The following is a 19,261-nucleotide window of genomic DNA, read 5'->3' as shown; positions in this document are numbered from 1 at the left end:
AGATGCTGCAAGCTATGACTAGCTATGACTAGCAAAGACCAGATGTGGGGGCAACCCCACATGCCTGACCTTTGACCAGCTCCCATTTCCCACCTCTCGGGAGCTGGTCCCCTTTTCCCCCTCCCCCTCCCTTCACTCCTCACATTAAAAATCGGCCTTGTGCCTAATTTGCTCGGTGGGGAAGCAAATAAATACCATCTGTTCCGGCAGATGCTGCAAGCTATGACTAGCTAGGACTAGCTATGACTAGCAAAGACCAGATGTGGGGGCAACCCCACATGCCTGACCTTTAACCAGCTCCCATTTCCCACCTCTCGGGAGCTGGTCCCCTTTTTCCCTTCCCCTTCCCTTCACTCCTCACATTAAAAATCGGCCTTGTGCCTAATTTGCTTGGTGTGGGAGCAAATAAATACAATCTGTTCTTACTACATGCTGTACTTATGTTTGTAACTTTGTGATATAAATTGGGGGATCACTTTTCTGTATTGATTTAATGTAAAACGATCACCCACTTTACAACCAGTCAGTCTCAAAGCCATTCAAGTCATTCTCCAGATCATTCAAGTTGTTTTTGAAGGATTCCAGTTATTTTTTAAGCATTCAAGTCATTCTTAAGGTCATTCAATTCATCCTTACGTTCATGACAGTCATTCTAAGTCATTTACTTTTTATTTATTTAAGTCATTTCAGCCCATTTTTCGGTCATTTTAGTTTATCTTTAAGAATTTCATGTCCATCCTACATTCACTCATTCATTTATTACACCAGAGCACGCGACTAATGACTATCGGCCTTGTTAAATTTCAAAGGTTGTTTTTTTTTGGGGGGGGACAGAGGGTCGGTTGGCGTATAAAACCATGTAATATGTGCGTATATTTTCATAAACGTAAAAATTATCCTTTTTTTTATTCTAATACCGATTCCGATACCTCAAAAGTACCGAGTAACTGGATATGACCTAAAACTATATCCAATGGTGAGGCCCCACCTTGCGGGCTTTGGGGAGTGTGGAGCCACCCTTTAATTGCCATTGCTCCCAGGTCCACTCTGACCCGATGTGGTAGTACCTGTTAAGGTCCCAACTATGTGTTAGAATCTGACTTTAAAAAAAATATACTCTATTAAAAATCGTTCCTCAAAATAACTAGATTGGGCATTAAATAACCTGAAAAAGGTCAATATGCCGTAAAACAAAAACAACCAACCAATCAAAAGTACCGATGTTTTCGCTTCCAGATTCTAATTCTAATTAATCTTCCCAACACTAATATCAAACGTTATTCATTTATTTATATTGTTATCATCGTGAAAACCGAAAGTACTCAATATTATTATTGCATTAATTCTAAGTGGGACCTTTAAATAACGTATGTAATATTTTTCGCTATGGACCTCTCCCTCTCAACACAGACCAATTAGGCTCCTGTGCGTCATGAGTAAGTTGCTAGTATCTGTGTTAAATATAAAAGTAGTCAACCACCTCAGCAACAATAACCTCCTCAGTGACATGTAATATGGTTTCCGTTCTGCCAGATCTACAGCAGTTATGTTAACAGTTATATCTCATAGGATTACCGAATCTCTCGACGGAGGCTTCCTTTCTAGGACAATTGCCCTTGACATATCAAATGCCTATAATAGAATATAGCATAAAGGTCTACTCCATAAAATTTCCAGCTACGGTATAGCTAGAAATGTTTTTAAATTATTAAATCATTTCTCTCTGATAGATTCATAAGAGAAGTCGTGGATGAGCAAAAATCAGAAGCTCACAATATGATTGCTGGAGTCCCTCGGGGGTCCATCCTGGGCCCAACTTTCTTCCTGATCTACATCAATGATCTCCCAAATCACATCCTACGATCATTTGTAGACATTTATGCTCACGACATTACTATCTATGGCAACACTTCAAAGATCGTAAACAACCAAGTTCTCTCTGCATCTAAAATCAAGCTTCTATATTTCCATCATCAATGCTCTGATCTACGTCTGGCATTAATCGAAATGAATGGCTCTTGTTTTGAGAAGGCTTCTTGGTCTGACCTTTACTCCTGATCTGAGATGGAAAACGTACATCAAATCCGTTTACAAGGCTTCTGGAAAAATGGTGGATCGTTCTACCGCTCCCGTAAATACTCCTTGGTGATGCAATTTTCTACCAGCATAAGAGCAAAGTACGTTCAATGTACTGTTGCCACATCTGGGCAGGGGCTGCTAGAAGAATCTTATCCTGCCTTGACAGAGTTCAAAATAGACTTTGTAGCATAGTGGGGGATGCTCTTTACTTCTTTTCTGCAACCTCTTTCACACAGAAGATACGTTGCGAGCCTGTCTCTGTTTTGTCGTTATTTTTATCGTAAGTGCTCGTCTGAGCTCCAATCTATGGTCCCCCTGTCCTGACTTTCACGAAAAACACTCGTCCATCTGAAACAACTATCAATAATTTCACCCACTCTTTATCTGTACCTAAACTTAAACGTAGATTCTATGAACAAAGTTTATTTCTTAGAACTGAAGGCCTGTGGAAAAATGTTCCATTTTCCTGGTTTACCAACTGAGTACCGAATGGTTGTCTTCTAGTCTAACATGAACATTCTTGATGAGCTATCCTTTTAATTAATCCAATTTACCAAATTTTTACTACTAACGATTAATACGGCATGTTCCCTCTGACCAATGTACACTCATTAATCCTTATCCGCGAGTGGCCTCCGGGCCTTGATTAGTAGTGACTCCTTTGCAAAAAGAAAATTTGAAAAAAAAGATGTGCTTCGTCGTTTCTACGAATCATCATTCTGCCTGTAGCTAACGTTATCCGAAATTATTCAGGTATTCTACTAACAAAATGATCTAAACGAAACTGCTAGTGGCTAGTTATCTTACACCTCAAATCCAATGCATTAATTCGATCTTTGACAACTCCAAGGAAATTATGAATTTCCTTTATTAAATAGATTAGAATCTTGCGTAATTATAAAAAATGATTTTCATAAAATGTACCCCAGAATTTTATTAGCTAATGACCAAAAAGAACATTTTGATACCTCATTGTCTGCGAATACTGATCCTGTGAGACCACTAATTTTCTTCCTTCTTTAGTTTCCTCAGCCTACTCGATTTATATACTGGGTGGTATGAAGATGGCGTATTTCTGTATTATTGTTGTTGTTGTTGTTGTTGTTGTTGTTGTTGTTGTTGTTGTTGTTGTTGTTCGTCTTATGAAGAGTCTTAGTGTTTCATCTAGAGACAGGGTACATTCTACTACATGACCACCCAACCTGTAATTCAACTATAAGAGATTTTTTAATATCTTGATAGATAGACTGAGAGATAGTGCGTTTGACATTTACGTTGACAGTTGTACATATGTTTGTTGTAAATCGTCTAGATTGAAATGACCGCTGTTCATTTATCAATGAATAACGAAACACTTTGTTATAAAACAAACTTGGTTTATTTAATAAACATTCATATATACACAATACGGCGGTGGAGCTGGTGGTGGAAAAGGTGTGGATTGTGAACGTTACAGGCAGTTCCTCGTCGTCTGTCTCTTTCTTCGTCTCTGCGTCTATGTCCTCTTTTTGTTTACCATCTCACTTTTATGGACTTTCGACCTGGTAACCCATAAACCAATTGACGTCATTGACCCATATTTTGACCAGCCCGGCGCTTGCTTTTGGTCTTACCTGCAACCGAGTCATCTCCAGGTCATCCCATTCCCTGGTTTCATTTTTGTCGGTCAGGATTAAAATTCATTCGAACCTTGCTACATACAACGGCCTGACCCATAAAACGACTTGCGTCATAGGACCAGATCATCCAATTCCCGAGTTCCATTTTTGTTGGCCCGGATTTTGAGTTCGTTCGCACCTTGCCTCTCCATAACACTCCTCCCTTACCACAAAAAATATATATATATATATATATCCATGTGTATATAGTATATAGATGTTTTAGAGTGTAGATCACGCAGTCAATACACTTGAAAAGGCTAAGCTGATTTATTACTGGACATAAAGATCACTAATGAAGAGGTGTAGTATCTGTAGCAGACATTATTTTTCTAGCACCCAAGTGACTCATAATCACAACATGGAAACAAGTATTAAAAAGACATACTACTTGAAAGGCACCAACCTACTATCTCTAACCAAACTATTTCTCCAATCGCATTTTTCTATGAACCAAAACAAAATTACGTATGTTTACAAGATAACAAACACATTTTGCTTGCATAAATAAAAGAAAGTTTTTTTTTACTTTTCTCTTGTGCATATAGAAAAGTAAAAACTTATTATTATTTAGTGTTCTCATTTCCATACGTAATTATGATGTTTACGAAATCACTTTGTAAATTGGATCGAAAAATAAAGCAACTGAGAAAACGAAAGTCATTAAATGTTCATGGAAGCATTAAAAATATTAATGATACAAACATAGAGGGAGAGTGAGCGAGACAGATACAAACTCATTTCGAGCATTTTGCAAATGAAATAAAAAAAATTATTAACAATAATTTTTTTAATGCTTAGTACAAAGAGAAGCATGCTGACAACATCGAGTGCGCTGTTTCGATCCTATCCTGCACTCTAAGCAAAATAATATTCTTTTTCTTTCATTTAAATATAATAAAATGTAAGTGAAAAACACTTAGATTGGAGTGTTTTCTGTTTCTATTTCTCTCTCCCTTTCCTTTTCCTTTATCATCTTAACTGTGTGTGCTTGTCCCATAATATAGAAGACAAACTCGGGATGTATGTTGCATACAAGTTATTTTACATGTAAAATTTGCAAACGTGAGTAAAATCTTTTCTTCTGTGAATCTTTGAATCAGTTCATCTTAGGGCATGTCAGATTATTGAGGCGTGTTAATTATTTAGTGTTTTTTAGAATTAGAAGTATCAGAATTAGTTAAAATAATTCATGGGGATTATTATCTTCATCTTCTAGTAGATTTTTCGCGACGTTTCGGTCAACTATTCCTCCAGCCTTCGTCAGGTGGTTAACCACGACAGCGAAGGAATGCTTACTCTTCTAACTGCATCCTCAACAATTACTGAGGTTCAACCCTATCCAAAGCCAGCCAGAGGATTAGTTTGGCTAAAAACGCAGTGAGACGACAACAACTATGGAAAGCAGTAATTGCTGAGGGTACGGTTAAGAGACTATCCCGTCGCAGTTACCAACCTGACGAAGGCCAGATGAGTAGTTGGTCGAAACGTCGTGAAATAACTAGAAGATGGGGATAATAGTCCGCAACAAATAAATGAATAAATAATATAAATTACTCATCTCAAAAAGAATTTCAATTAATTTAATAATTCATGAGTGTTGCTTATTTTCCATAACTCCTGTATTCCATGTCTCTTGTGTATGTGTGTTTGTCAGAATATCTTTCTCGTATATTTTGTCTATACACACACGTACTCATTCATTTTCATTTGTATATACACAGACATGACATAAAAGAATAGACATCCATAGAAACAGTTTATAAACATATAATTTATAGAACAAAATCAAAAATAGATGGCCACATATTTCATAACTAATACTTGGTTGATATTCTCTTTGCTATTTTTGATGCTAGGACCCTTCTAGGCATGGTATTGAGCAGTTGAGGAATATCATATTGAGGAATTTCTTGCCATGTCTAATGCAATAATGTTAAAAGTTCAAGTTTAGAAAACGGCTTTTTTGCGTAGCTTTCGGTAAATATACCCTAAAGGTTTTCAATTGTGTTCATATCCAGGGACTGAGTTTGCCATGGAATTTTATTAATCCCAGTTTGACTCAAATAATGTTGTATCGCCCTAGAAGAGTGATAAGGATCCCCGTCTTCTATAAATAGGGAGTTAACTTGGTTCATTTTACCACTTAAGAATATTGGTAGCAGCCCTTCATGTAATGTTGAAACATATTTGGCAGAATCGATGTTTCCTTCGCACTCTCCAAGGTCTGAGTAACCATTACTCGAAATTGCACCCCAGTCTTGAAAGACAAATGTATCCTCTCTATGGGGCAGCTGCGTGTGTAATTGTGATGCACTGGTTGCGCAATCCTTAATCACACCGCTCCTGAATCGGCACTGTTTGAGTCCAGTGGCAAGGAGAAGTCCAGAACGACTGGAAACAATGCCGAGATAAGCGGAGAGCACGTTATGCACCTGGAAGTCCCAAATAGTCACCCATTTAGTACTGACCAGATTAAACATTGTTTAACTTCGGTTATCCAGCGGGAACCGGTGTGTCAACGTTATTATGCCGTCTATATACCAATATCGAGAAATCCTCATGTTTCAGCGTTGGCTGCAGTCTTTTAAAGTCTGTTTTTGATGAGCATGCTTTGTTCAATATCAGTGTGAATTTAGTTGCAACGTTGTTTCTTGATTAAGGAGGTAAGAATATTATCGGAGTTGATAGATGGGTATGATCTTCAAACTACCTTTGCAGCATGTAAATATGTTGTGACACAAATTTCAGTTTTCTCGAATTTTTTTATGTTGCTTTTTATGTAGATCGATTCTATTGTAGAGTGTTTTGTTGCGTGCTGTACATTTTAGTATTTTAGATGAGATTTTGGGAGATGTCATTTAAGTTGTTTTTATGTTAATATTTGTGTTGGGTTTTAGAATAAGTTTGATTTTCCCTCTATTATGTCACAACCCCCACATATTTGTTTGTTGTGTTTTTTGACCTTCATGTTTTGTGTTGGTTGAGTTTGGATCAGATTAAAATATCTTTGATGATTTATATGTGTATATGTGCGTGTGTTTGTGCGTGTATGTGCATGTTTGGGGGGGTGCTCATATCCGTCTTTCAATCTATTAAAGAATGCAGGCATATCTCTATGCATCTCTGTGTGTTTATCCATATATTTCTCTCTGTGTCTTTCAGCTGAACATTACAAGGAAGCCTGACAACATGGCAATCCGGTGATAGCTAAAGTGTACACAGCCGAAATCGTCTTCAAATTAGCATCATTTCTTCAAGAAAAAAACATTAAAAAAGTGTAATGAGAAAAAAGAGCAAAACATATTTACCCAATTTTTTCTCCGTTTTCTTCGCTGTTTCCAGTTATATTATCTTCTTTTTTCTATACTATTTAGAACCTAGAAACGAGAATCAAATCTGAGCTAAATCCATTATCAGCTAAGAAAGAAGCAAAAAACAAATATACTCATCTGTTGAAAAAATAAGGCCCGAAAGCCTTTACTATAGTCAATATGTTCTTGAACCAGTTGTATTCCTAATACTTCAAGTGTATCATATGTGATAAATTCCATCTAGTATTTGTCTTGCTTGACGAATGTATAGCCTGTAATAGCAATTCAAGATGGCTGCATCATAATTCGTAAAAATAACTATTTATTAAAAAACATTATATGTGCATGTTACAGGCTCATATATATACTAGTTTACATATTTATCTGCCAATGTTTGTTAATGCATAGCTATATAACCGCTTCTGCGTTACCGATAATGCAAAACTCTTCATAAACGAATAGAGAACATTTTGGAAGTTGATATTGTTTATATGAAGTAAGACTTTCCTTTGACGCAGCTTGTGCTCATGGCGTAGTCGATAAAGCTCAGAAATGTCCATGTATTTGTCTGCGACTACCAATATATCTATATCTGTATCTAACTATCTCTCTCTCTATCTCTCTCTCTCTATCTCTCTCTCTCTCTCTCTCTATATATATATATATATATATATATATATATATATATATATATATATACCATTCACTTGACAAAGCAGGGGAGGGTAGAGCGGTAGCTCTAGATATATCTAAGGTTTTTGACAGGGTATGGCATGAAGGTTTTCTCAGGAAAATCAGATCATATGGTATCACAGGAAAAATACTTAACATAATTAAATCCTTCTTAGATAAGAGAAAAATCCAGGTTGACCTCGATGGTCGTATATCTAAACAATATGATATAAATGCGGGAGTGCTTAAGGGGTCTATGCTTGGACCTCTATTATTCCTAATATTTATAAATGACCTCGCTGAAAAAATTGTCTGTGAGATTGGTATATATGCTGATGACACCACGGTCTATAATAGACACGACAGAAAAACAAATGAACCCACATCTAAAGAAATGGCCGAGACACTGGAGGATGGCCCCCAATCTTTAGTGAAATGTGGACAAAAATGGATGGTCACATTCAATGCTGCCAAAACTAAACTTGTTTCCTTCAATAACTACAAGAAACCTTCTCTACCACCAATAGCAATGGCGAAAGGCTCTTTATCTGGAAGCACATCTTTTAAACTCCTCGGCCTAACGTTCACAGGAAACATGAGTTGGAACAATTACATTGAGCGCATTTCCAGGACTGCTCCGAAAAAGGTAGGTTCTCCCTACCGTGCTAGAAAGCTACTAACGCCCGAAAGTATCCTGTACCTCTATAAGGCCACCATTCGCCCATGTATGGAGTATTGTTGTCATATTTGGGCCGGTGTATCTGCTACTAGTCTCTCACTCCTAGACAAGCTTCAGCCTCTGTCCCATCGACGTAATGTAATAGTTTTGATGTTCCTTGCCATCTCATTCAACACATTGCATCGGGCCTGCCACGATCTTAAGCGATTCTAGCTCTTACTAAATGGAAACAATGGTGCTGTTTGGGTTTCGGTTGACTTCCCTACGAATTTTCCGAATATCACGATGTGAACGGTTTCTCCGGGTGTCCTTACCCTTTCTGGATTTAGTGGTAGGGTTGTTTACGAATGAAGGTAAAGTTCTTGGGTCCCTTTTCAACTCCATAGCTAAATCTTTGATGAACAATCCTTTCCTTTTCGATAACCGTTAATCGCCCCCCTTTTGGGGGCATTTTAAAAGACATGCAATAAAGCGATGGGCAGTATAAATTACTTGATAATAAATAAAATGTCATCACATCGTAAATATCTCGTGGATTTGAATAAAATTTTGGTAAATAACTAACATTGAAACAGTCATTTGATGGTGCAATTTTAATTTTTTGTGACATATATTTAGTGAAAGATTAATATTTTACTAATCTGCAATAAAGCGATTGACGCAATTTGTTTATATATATATATATATATATATATATATATATATATATATATATATATATATATATATATATATATATATATATATATACTGGGTGGAACGTTAAATTCCTAGCCCTTAATACAAACACTGCAGCTTTATTTAAAACTTTATAGAAAATTTCAGATAACTTGATTATACAGTTGCTCTGACATCTATTCAATGTAGCAGCCTTTAGCCTCAATCACCGCCTCGATACGTATCAGGAACTGGGAGCATGCTTTTTCAACAAGCACCGGCAGGTGCTCAGCGAATACTCGGCAAAAAGCAGCGATCAGGCTTGCTTTGGTGTTGTGGGAGATCATACTGGTGACGTTCTCGACGTATAACCAAACGAAGTAGTCCAGCGAGTTCAGGCCAGTGGAGGAGGGGCAGTGAGAGAAGGGTACAAAGTTGTAGCACTCCTTCTTAAGCCAAGCCTGGGTTTCTTTGAACTTGTTGACCGGCGCTGAGTCTTGCTGCCACACCAAGGGTCTGCCAGCATCGACCTGATTACTTCAAGGGATTACCACATAATTCAGAACATTCATGCATACTTTGGTGTTGACTTTCAAGCCGACTTCGAAAATGTGAGGTGGCATGATGTGGCCCTCACTTAAAACTACACTAAAAATCATAACCGTGACCAGAAAAGCCATGCACTGAAGGATTGAACTTTCCGGATTTGCATTTTCATGGTGCTGGCAATGGTCCTGTTGTCATCATTTGGATCGGTAGAGAGCGTGAGTGGTGCATCTCCGATCTTATTTGTTGAATATTGCATCAGTTTCAGACATGATAGAAGGCTCTTATCGCTCTTGGGAGTTGTACACAACTGGCCAACTAGTAGATGGCCTACAACAAAAAAGAAACCGGTTTTCATCAACGGAAATGAAATCATATCATGTTTTTTCTAGGGCAACAATTTTATCGTTCTAATATATATATATATATATATATATATATATATATATATATATATATATATATATTATATATATATATATATATATTATATATATATATATATATATATATATATATATATATATATATATATATATATATATATATATATATGAAGGTGTTTTTTGTAATATATATTTTTTTCAATTATATATCATTCTTTGTGTAAACAAAATCCTTTCTGTTTATAGATATAACAACAGAGGATAGATTTTTTTTAAAAAATAGTACTATAGTTACATTCCTGCATATTTTTTTTTCTTTTTTACAAAGGAGTTTCCACTTATCAACGCCCGGAGGCCACTCGAAGATAAGGGTTAAGAAGTGTGCAGTGGTCAAAGGGAAAAAAGGTCAAAGGTCGTAACAATCGTTAGTAGTGGAAACAGGCTCGCAACGTCTCTTCCGTGAGAAAAGGGTTGCAGGGAAGAGAAAAGGATATCCCCCATTAGGCTACGAAGTCTATTTTGAACTCTGTCAAGGCAGAATAAGCTGGTTGCTGGCAGTCCCTAGCTTTTGGCTTTAGTTTCATTACATCTATTACGTTGGAAGCAATGGAAATAGGTATTTCTGTGCGCAATGGCAGCAGTACATTCTGGAGAGAACCACGGCTGGTTGTTAGGTTTTTGCTGAAATTTTTTGGAGGGTATGAAGCTGTCTATACCAACAATTAACCATTCCGTCAGGTCTGATACTATGGAGGACACTTCTTTTTAAACATGGAAGGTAGAGGTAGATCTGATATAAATGTACGAAAGCTATCTCAGTCAGCCATAGATTATTGATATAGAGAGGGCTTATTTTGCTTTTATCTTACCGGAGACGACCGAGTGGTCGTGTGATCCCAGTGGAGACAGAACAGAAGATGAACATAGCTCAGGGCATGCTGTGAGAGAAAAATTAGGAGGCTTGCATACTGACCATCAATGTCGGGCACATGGATGGGTTCGTGAACAATCTGAGTAAGGTCATAAGCAATGGAGACAGAATGGAGACAGAATCTCGCCTCATCATCTACCTTGTTTGAGTGAGTTAACCATTCCACATTGTGAACATTGAAGTCCTCACAGATGTGAATTTTAGCCGAAGAGTGAACAGACAGGATGTGGTCAATTTTCTCAGATATGCTCTTAAAGACGTTAACTCTGCTGTTATGGGACGATAAAAAAGCAAATAAAAACGCAGTGGTGTGAGCAAGTGCAATCCGAAAGCACATATGGTGCATTTTAGGCTCTTCTCTGGCAATATCTCTTCCACGTGGAAAGCCATCTCTAATGTAGATATTCCATGCTCATGACGGTCTTGGGGCCAGATTTGGATGTTAAATTAGAATATCCTTTAATTACAAACCCATCTAGGGAAATAGTCGATCCAATACCAGTTTCAATTAGGAAGAATATGTCCGTTTCGTCTCCTGTAATTGGGTTTCAACATCTGGACGGTTGGAACGTAGACGTCTGATGTTAGAAAAAGAGATATGGTAGTGAGTGTCTTCGTTGGAAGATGGAGTTCTTGGTTTAACAGTATATTCTTTATAGAGACTTTCATAATGGAGTTTTAGGATTTGTGAAATAGGTCGACAGATTTGCTAAGAACAGGGCAGAGAGGGAAAGTTAGGAAGAAAAAGAAAGGAATAAATATTTTTGTAGACTATGATAAGGTAAAGTCGTAACAATTACCCACTAATATGGCATCGAGAAGCCCCACCAGAAGCTACTGTATGGTCCAGAATCAATTCACCAAATGGCAAAACAGCAGCCTCTATTTATCTATACTATCAGGCGGATAACGTCAGGCCAGGTAAAATGTTTACCTCCAGCACCCTTATTATTGACATGGTTACAATAATAGAAATAGAAACAGAAATTTTCCGACATTTAAGGCGACTTCCCACGCGAAAATACTGCCGACCTTTAATATAGCTTTTTCTTCTCTCTTTGTCAGAAAAATCACTCGATCTAAACAAGGACCAAGAGACCAATTCAGGAAACCGAGAGTTACAGGAGCTGCATTGTCTACTCTTTCTAAAAAATTGATAATGATATGAATATTCTACTTAATATAAGTTCAATTGACATGTTATGGGGAAAGTATGGCGATAGGTTCCCCTCTCACTAACTGAAGAAAAGAAAGAAATTCAGTAGGCAAATTTAACGTGCGTAATTCTTGAGCAACTCGACTAAATTTCCTTGCGTCATTACCGACTTGATTTGAATCGAAATTGTTTACCCCTTCTGCTAATATTCGACGCTAGGCGGCGCATTTATTAGTATGGCTATTTGAAAATTATAATTAAAAATGGAGTGGGGTCGGAAGTTTTTGTTTTGATTTTGTTTTGTTTTTTTTGCAAAAAAAAATGTGGGAAGACGTTGAATTCAAGATTGGAGAACGCTTTATGTTGAGAAAACATTTAGCAAGTGAATTACAATCCGCAAACGGACAACAATAAATTCCAATAACACATTTTAACAATTGTATTGTAAGGGTTACCAGGTTCAAGTGTTAAAAGAAAAAAAAACAAATTAATACATAACTGAAAGAAAAACAGACGTGTTAAAATATTTTTTAATGCTTACCAGAATTCATTTATGAGGTTTGCGTCTGTAATTCTTGAGCAACTCTTGGATCTTACAATATAAATCTACTCTAGTAGATATATATATATATATATATATATATATATATATATATATATATATATATATATATATATATATATATATATATAAAGGTTATGAGGGTTTTTGAAGCATGAAATACGATGTTACTTTTTGTATTTAATATTTTTATTGTTATTTTTTATATTTCAAGCGGACCTCCGCTCTTGGTCAAAAAAAAGTATCGAAATGAAAAACAAAACCGTTGAAAGAACTGGAGATTTGTAGTGTGGACAGCGTTCATTCCTAGCAATCATGTTCGAATCACGTGAATCATTTTAGCCGTTTGTGGAAGAAGATTGTGCTTTTTAGTATTTTTTAATGTTGCAACGTAAAAGCGTTTAATTCAACACGGCAAAAATGAGACGCAATTTATTTCAGTAGGTATAATGGAATAGAAATGAAATTGTTAAAAAGTAAAAATAATGTAATTATTAGTTATGAATAATAATAATAATAATAATAATAATAATAATAATAATAATAATAATAATAATAATAATAATAATAATAATAATAATGGAGAGAGCAGGGTTAGAGACAATGCCGGCTTTTTTATACTGAGTAAGAGATAAAACTAATAATAATAATAATAATAATAATAATAATAATAATAATAATAATAATAATAATAATAATAATAATAAAGCTACTGAAGAGGGCAGAGTTAGAGACAATGTCGGCTTTTTTTTAATGGTGAGTAAATTCCGTCTCCCCCTCAATAAAGATGGGGCGAACATAGATAAATAAATAATTAAATGAATAATAATACCAATAATAATAATAATAATAATAATAATAATAATAATAATAATAATAATAATAATAATAAAATCAATAAAATTAATATTAGTTAATAATTAAATGAGAATACAAATAGTCTCGGTCCTGAAGGAAAATTGTCTCAGTCCCAAAGGAATTCTCATACACAGACCGAGGATAATATCAGAGCAGGTACTTAAATGTATGTGCTTTTGGCTCGAAAGTATTGATAATAATGACAATATTTATAAAATAATAATAATAATAATAATAATAATAATAATAATATGAATAATAATAATAATATGAATAATAATATTTATATTTAAACCATAGACCAATAGTAGTGTTTACATAAAAAACATGTGCATAAGTGTACAGATATATATATATATATATATATATGCACAATTAACACCCATATATACGCATACATACCAATACACAGACATATTCAACGACCATATGTATATAATATATGCACCCCCATACATATAATGCATATATAAATAATAATATGCATAAACAGATATGCACGCATGCACACACATACGCGCATATATATCCATACGCATGTCTATGCATATAATGACATGTACAGATCCAGGCATGCATACGGGCACCCATATGCATACATACATGCATGCATGCATACATACCCATATGAACACATGTACACACATACCATATATACGCATAAGCACATACACATGAATATATATATACATACATATAGAATATACAAATACACATACACATATATACATATACATACATATATAAATATATAAGCATAAAACAAAATACAAGAGCATGTAAGACAGCACAAAGATGTGCACATCAATATAATTATGCATTACATGGACAGGAACGTACATATACATATATACACATATATATAAAAAATATAAAACCATATATGTACAGATATATGCATACACATTCCCATATAAACACATACATACATATATAGGCGCATATGCACATACTTATATAGTCAAACACAAATATCAATTACTATTCAAAGGCATGTATAAAATAAAATGAATAAGTAGGGATATGAAATTAACGATGTAAACATAGATGTAAACACACACACACACACACACACACATATATATATATATATATATATATATATATATATATATATATATATATAGGAAAATGGTGCAGATAGAAAGTTAGGTATAACGAAAATAATAGTAGTAATAATGATGATTATAATAATAATAATTATAATAATAACAGTAATAATAATAAAGATAATAATGAAGAAAAATAAAATAATAATAAGAATAACAAGAGAATAATGCATGTGTTAGCAATAAAACGAAAAGATGTAATATACATATTGAAATCAATATAGAAGAAGAACAGGTTAATACATACGTATAAGTATATATGTATGAGTAGGTGATTGTGTTACTTAATTATTTTTTTAAGTATTTGTAGAATTTAAGTTGGCCAAGGTCTGTGTTAAGACCTGTATTATGAGTGTTTAGTTGGATGATCCATTGTATTTCTTTTTGTTTTCGTATTTTTGTTGATGGGAAATTTGAGTCTATTAGGAGGCATCTAATATTGTCTATAGTGTGTCCAGGTAAATTGAAGTGGTTTGCTAGTGGGGTGGGGAATTTTTGTCTGATTGTCGTCTTATGATTGTTTAGGCGAATTCGAAAACGTCAATAGGCGAATTCGCCAATATATCCCCCATTGTTACAAATGGATCAGTATGAGCAGTATATATCACATTAGCAGTATATATCACATTAGAACTGTCACATGTTAGACGCGGCGGTTTTATGTGAGTGTTACATTCAGGTATATTGAATACTAGTGTGGTATTTAGGTGTATGCATATAAGGCATCGCGGTTTATTGCATCTATAATTGCCATTGTGTTGTGTGTCCTGTATGTTTTTGCAGGTGAGTATGGCTGAGAGATTGGGTGGTTGTTTGATCGCATTAATTGGTGGAAGGTGAAATATAGTGGAGTTATTTTTTAGGTTGTAAGTTTTTTTTAGGTGCGTTGTAATTTTATGCATGTGTTGGCCGTGGTTGAAAACCAATGAGATGCGTTTGTTAATCTTTTTTTTTGTTTGTACTGGAGAAGACGGGATCTGTCAATTTTATTAGTTTTTATGGATTGTTTAATATACTTAATGGGATAATGATTATTGATGAATTTTTGCGTAAGCTTTGTGATATGGTGTATGTAGTCTACGGGGTCGGAGCAGATGCATTTTATTCGTATGCATGAACTATATGATGGATTTTTTTTAGGTTTAATGGATGGTTGCTATAGAAATTGAGGAATGTCTGATTGTCAGTGGGTTTAATATAGAGGGACGTAGACAGTCTATTGTTATGGGATATGATAGTGACGTCCAAGAATTAAATTACTATCCTAGAAGCATACGTGGACTTTTAACATTATATATATATATATATATATATATATATATATATATATATAACTGTAATATTTTTTAATAAATATTAACATTTTCTAAATATGTGTGTGTGTGTGTGTGTGTGTGTGTGTGTGTGTGTGTGTGTGTGTGTGTGTGTGTGTGTGTGTGTGTGTGTTGTCACGGTTTGAAGGCCGTAGGAAGAAAACCGAGAAACGGAGTATACGCAAGTCAAATAGTGAACGTAAGTTTATGGCAGAACGGAAACGAATGCGAAGTTATTTTTAGGAATCAATGTGAGGTCATGTCGAGGTCGGAGGGAGCGCTAGTTGCAGCCGAAAAGAGGAAAAGAGGAAAAAAGAAAGAAAGGCAGTCAGGATTTGCGTGTCGGCGAGGGAAGGCGATGAGGCGAAAGGATACTTTAAAAAGGAAAAAAACGTTATACGTTTGACTCTGAATTAGCCATGAAGAGCCGTTAAACGAACTATTGACTCCATCTCGGAGCTAACCCCCCCCCCCCACTTTTTTTCCTCTGGAATTAATGGCGGCCGCTCTTTCTTTTCCGTCCTCAATGAACTTTTTTTCTTTTGCCACTTTATATTTGGGGTTATTTTTTGTTTGTTTGTTTATTTGTTTTTATACATGAAAAAGATAAATAAAGCCCATAGAAAAGAAAAATATATATATAAACTTTATTTCTGCTTCCGACCTCCTCATTATTTCATATTGATTTTTTGCCGCATTTTTGCATGCTCGCTTCTCACTGTTTGGATTAGAGACTCGGGAAAATTCGATAGATGATTAAATTTGCTTACACTCCACTGGATTAGGAACCAGCCGGGTAGCCGTCCCTAGCGGTAAATTCCCTTACCCTTCTTTAAGCCGGGTGCACACATTTACCCTAAGTCCGTGTGCTGGAGTTGAAATTACTGCTGTGCATTTAAACCCGGACAAAGGATTAACAGTGTATAAAGTGTGTTTCCCAACTAAAAATTTAATTTCTTCACATTAAGAAAAAATAATTCAAACAAAATAAAAACAAGTGTTTTCTAACAACAGAGACCAATATGTGGCAGAAATAGCTAAAACGATTAATACATGGTGGCTTTTGTTATCAAAGGTATCGAGGAAACGTGTGACTTCTCACTTTGCTTTATATATACGATATCCTGATTATGCTTTGTTCTTATGCGAGAAACTTGTTTCTTCTTTACCTAGCCTCACTTTTTGAGCCACCTAAAAAATATCCCGTAACTGCATGACCAAATATTAACATGAACTGGGAATAAGGAAAATAGAATTTGAACGGAATTTCGTGAAGTAAATAAAGGGCTCCGTTCGAAATTCCGTCCAAATTCCCGAGTTCGACAGAAGCATTCTCGAATTTGATAAGAAACACCTGAAGAAAGCCTATGGTTAAATCGACCGAAATATTATGATAATCACACTCAAGATGAGAACAATAGTCCGATAAATCCAAATAATACGAAGAACCGATCCTCATCTAAAAAATTTAGAACGTGACGATGAATACATAAAAACGTACAAACACCATCTGCATCAACGTGGATAAAAAAAAGTGATGACAATTCAACAAAGGCACATTTCGCTAGTAATGATGTTTCGGCGTCAAACTATAATTGAACTAAGAGTTATCATCTGATGAAGGTTTTCTTTAAAAACAACGCTGCTCTACTGGCAATAGTTATTGCATAAGATTTTATACCAGATTCAGCTCATTAAAACGATAAATGCTGACTTAGCATGAGTGATTTATGTTAAATGGACGGTTTAATATTGTTCAGTTTCCACTAATTATTGCATTAAATACAAATCCAGGTACTTGTTCTAGTTTAGGCCCAACACGGGTTCTTTTCTATATAAATGACCTTCCGGAGAATATTATTCAGAAACTTAACCTTTAAGTTGATGACACGATCTACTATTCTGATGTTGTTTCTCAACCATCTTTCTCGGATTAGTTAAAATATGCAGGTGATCTAGAAGTTGATTTGGGTTTTGATTGGGGTAAGAAATGACTTGTTTCGTTCAATCCTGTTAACCCCCTACTATTCTCTTTCAATCACAGGCATGTCATTTTTCTTCTTGAGATTCTTATGGGTGGCTTTGCTCTAGATGGGAAATCGACTCTAAAACTTCTTATTCATTCTTTATCATCAAGTTTTAATTCAAGTTTTTGTTCAAGTTTTTGTTCAAGTCCTTGTTCAAATCTTTATTTAAGTCTTTGTTCAAGTCTTTGTTCAAGTCCATATATCAAATTCGTTGCTTTTACTGCTACTTGTAAAATTCGTTCTCTCTATCGTTTCAAACACTTTCTCACACCTGAAGCTATATCTGCAAATCTACTAGCAGCCCATGAATGAAGTATTGTTATCATATTTTGGTTGGTGAATCTACACTCGTGAGCAAAAAAGTGGGTCAAACAAATTTTATACATTTTATTGCACTAAAAGCTACATTGAACAAAGAATAATTGAACAAGGAAACTTAAACGAGACTAATAATACAGAACAAGACATTTACTTTAATAAATCCTTAGGATGGAATCGCATTCCCTTTTGATTTCTTCATAAAATCAATCTTTTTAGACATGCTCTCAACCAAAGTGGAACACTGTGAAGAGGAGATGCTATTCCATTCGCTTTGCATGCGTCCTACAGTTTGTCATTGTTCAAAAAAGTTCTTCCGGTAAATGCACGAGATATTTTGAGTCAATTATTATCGATTGTGTTTAAATCGGGGCTTTGACTTAACCAAAATATCACATCAATTGGATTGTCATAAAAACATTTTTGTGACTTTAGCAGTGTGTGCAGGGGCATTATCATGTTCAAAAATAATGTTCTGAGATATTCCCAGCTTTTGAATACTTAGCAACAGTCCTGTTTCTAATATTCGAATTTATTCATTTACATTGATTGACTTCTCACATCTAATAAGTTCCCCAACTCCTGATGCAGTAAAAGTTCCTCATACAATTATCCCTCCACTCTCTTATTTAACTGTCGTTTTTATGCAACTTGGCGAAAATTATGCTCCAGTTCTTCGTTTGCACCGTTCAGGAGCATCACTAGCAAGACAAAATGTTGATTCTATCTAACCAGAAAATATTCCTGAACCAGTATGTATCTTTCTTGCCATAACATGAGATAAATATCTATTTATTAATGTTCTTCTTAGATAAAAAAAAACGGCTTCTTTGCACGCCTTTATGAGTAAAATCACATTTCTCTTATTCGTTTAGATATTGTATATCTAGAAAGAGAATTTACAGCCCCTGTTTTGAATTCTTTGCTATAGTAAACATAAGTTTTCTTTCGATCCTTCAAAACAGTTAATTTAAGCATGTGTTCGTCCTTCAAAGT

At 35.1% G+C, this 19,261-nt stretch overlaps 1 long non-coding RNA gene across 1 annotated transcript in view; it reads right to left on the bottom strand.

The window, feature by feature from the left end:
- The window catches only part of LOC145296242 (uncharacterized), a 44,937-nt gene extending 29,812 nt beyond the window's left edge, over nt 1-15,125 (bottom strand). The window contains exons 1-2 of the long non-coding RNA XR_013869977.1: nt 14,855-15,125; nt 7,049-7,117 (exon numbers count right to left, since the gene is read on the bottom strand). This is a non-coding gene — a long non-coding RNA (uncharacterized LOC145296242). The remainder of the gene's footprint in view (nt 1-7,048; nt 7,118-14,854) is intronic.
- Between the last annotated feature and the right edge of the window lie 4,136 nt (nt 15,126-19,261).

Source organism: Euprymna scolopes, chromosome 16, assembly GCF_053919585.1.
Source record: "Euprymna scolopes isolate OS-2025 chromosome 16, ASM5391958v1, whole genome shotgun sequence".
Classification (NCBI taxonomy): Eukaryota; Metazoa; Mollusca; class Cephalopoda; order Sepiida; family Sepiolidae; genus Euprymna; species Euprymna scolopes.
Note: the sequence above shows the minus strand (reverse complement) of the source record. Positions and strands in the feature narration are given on the sequence as shown.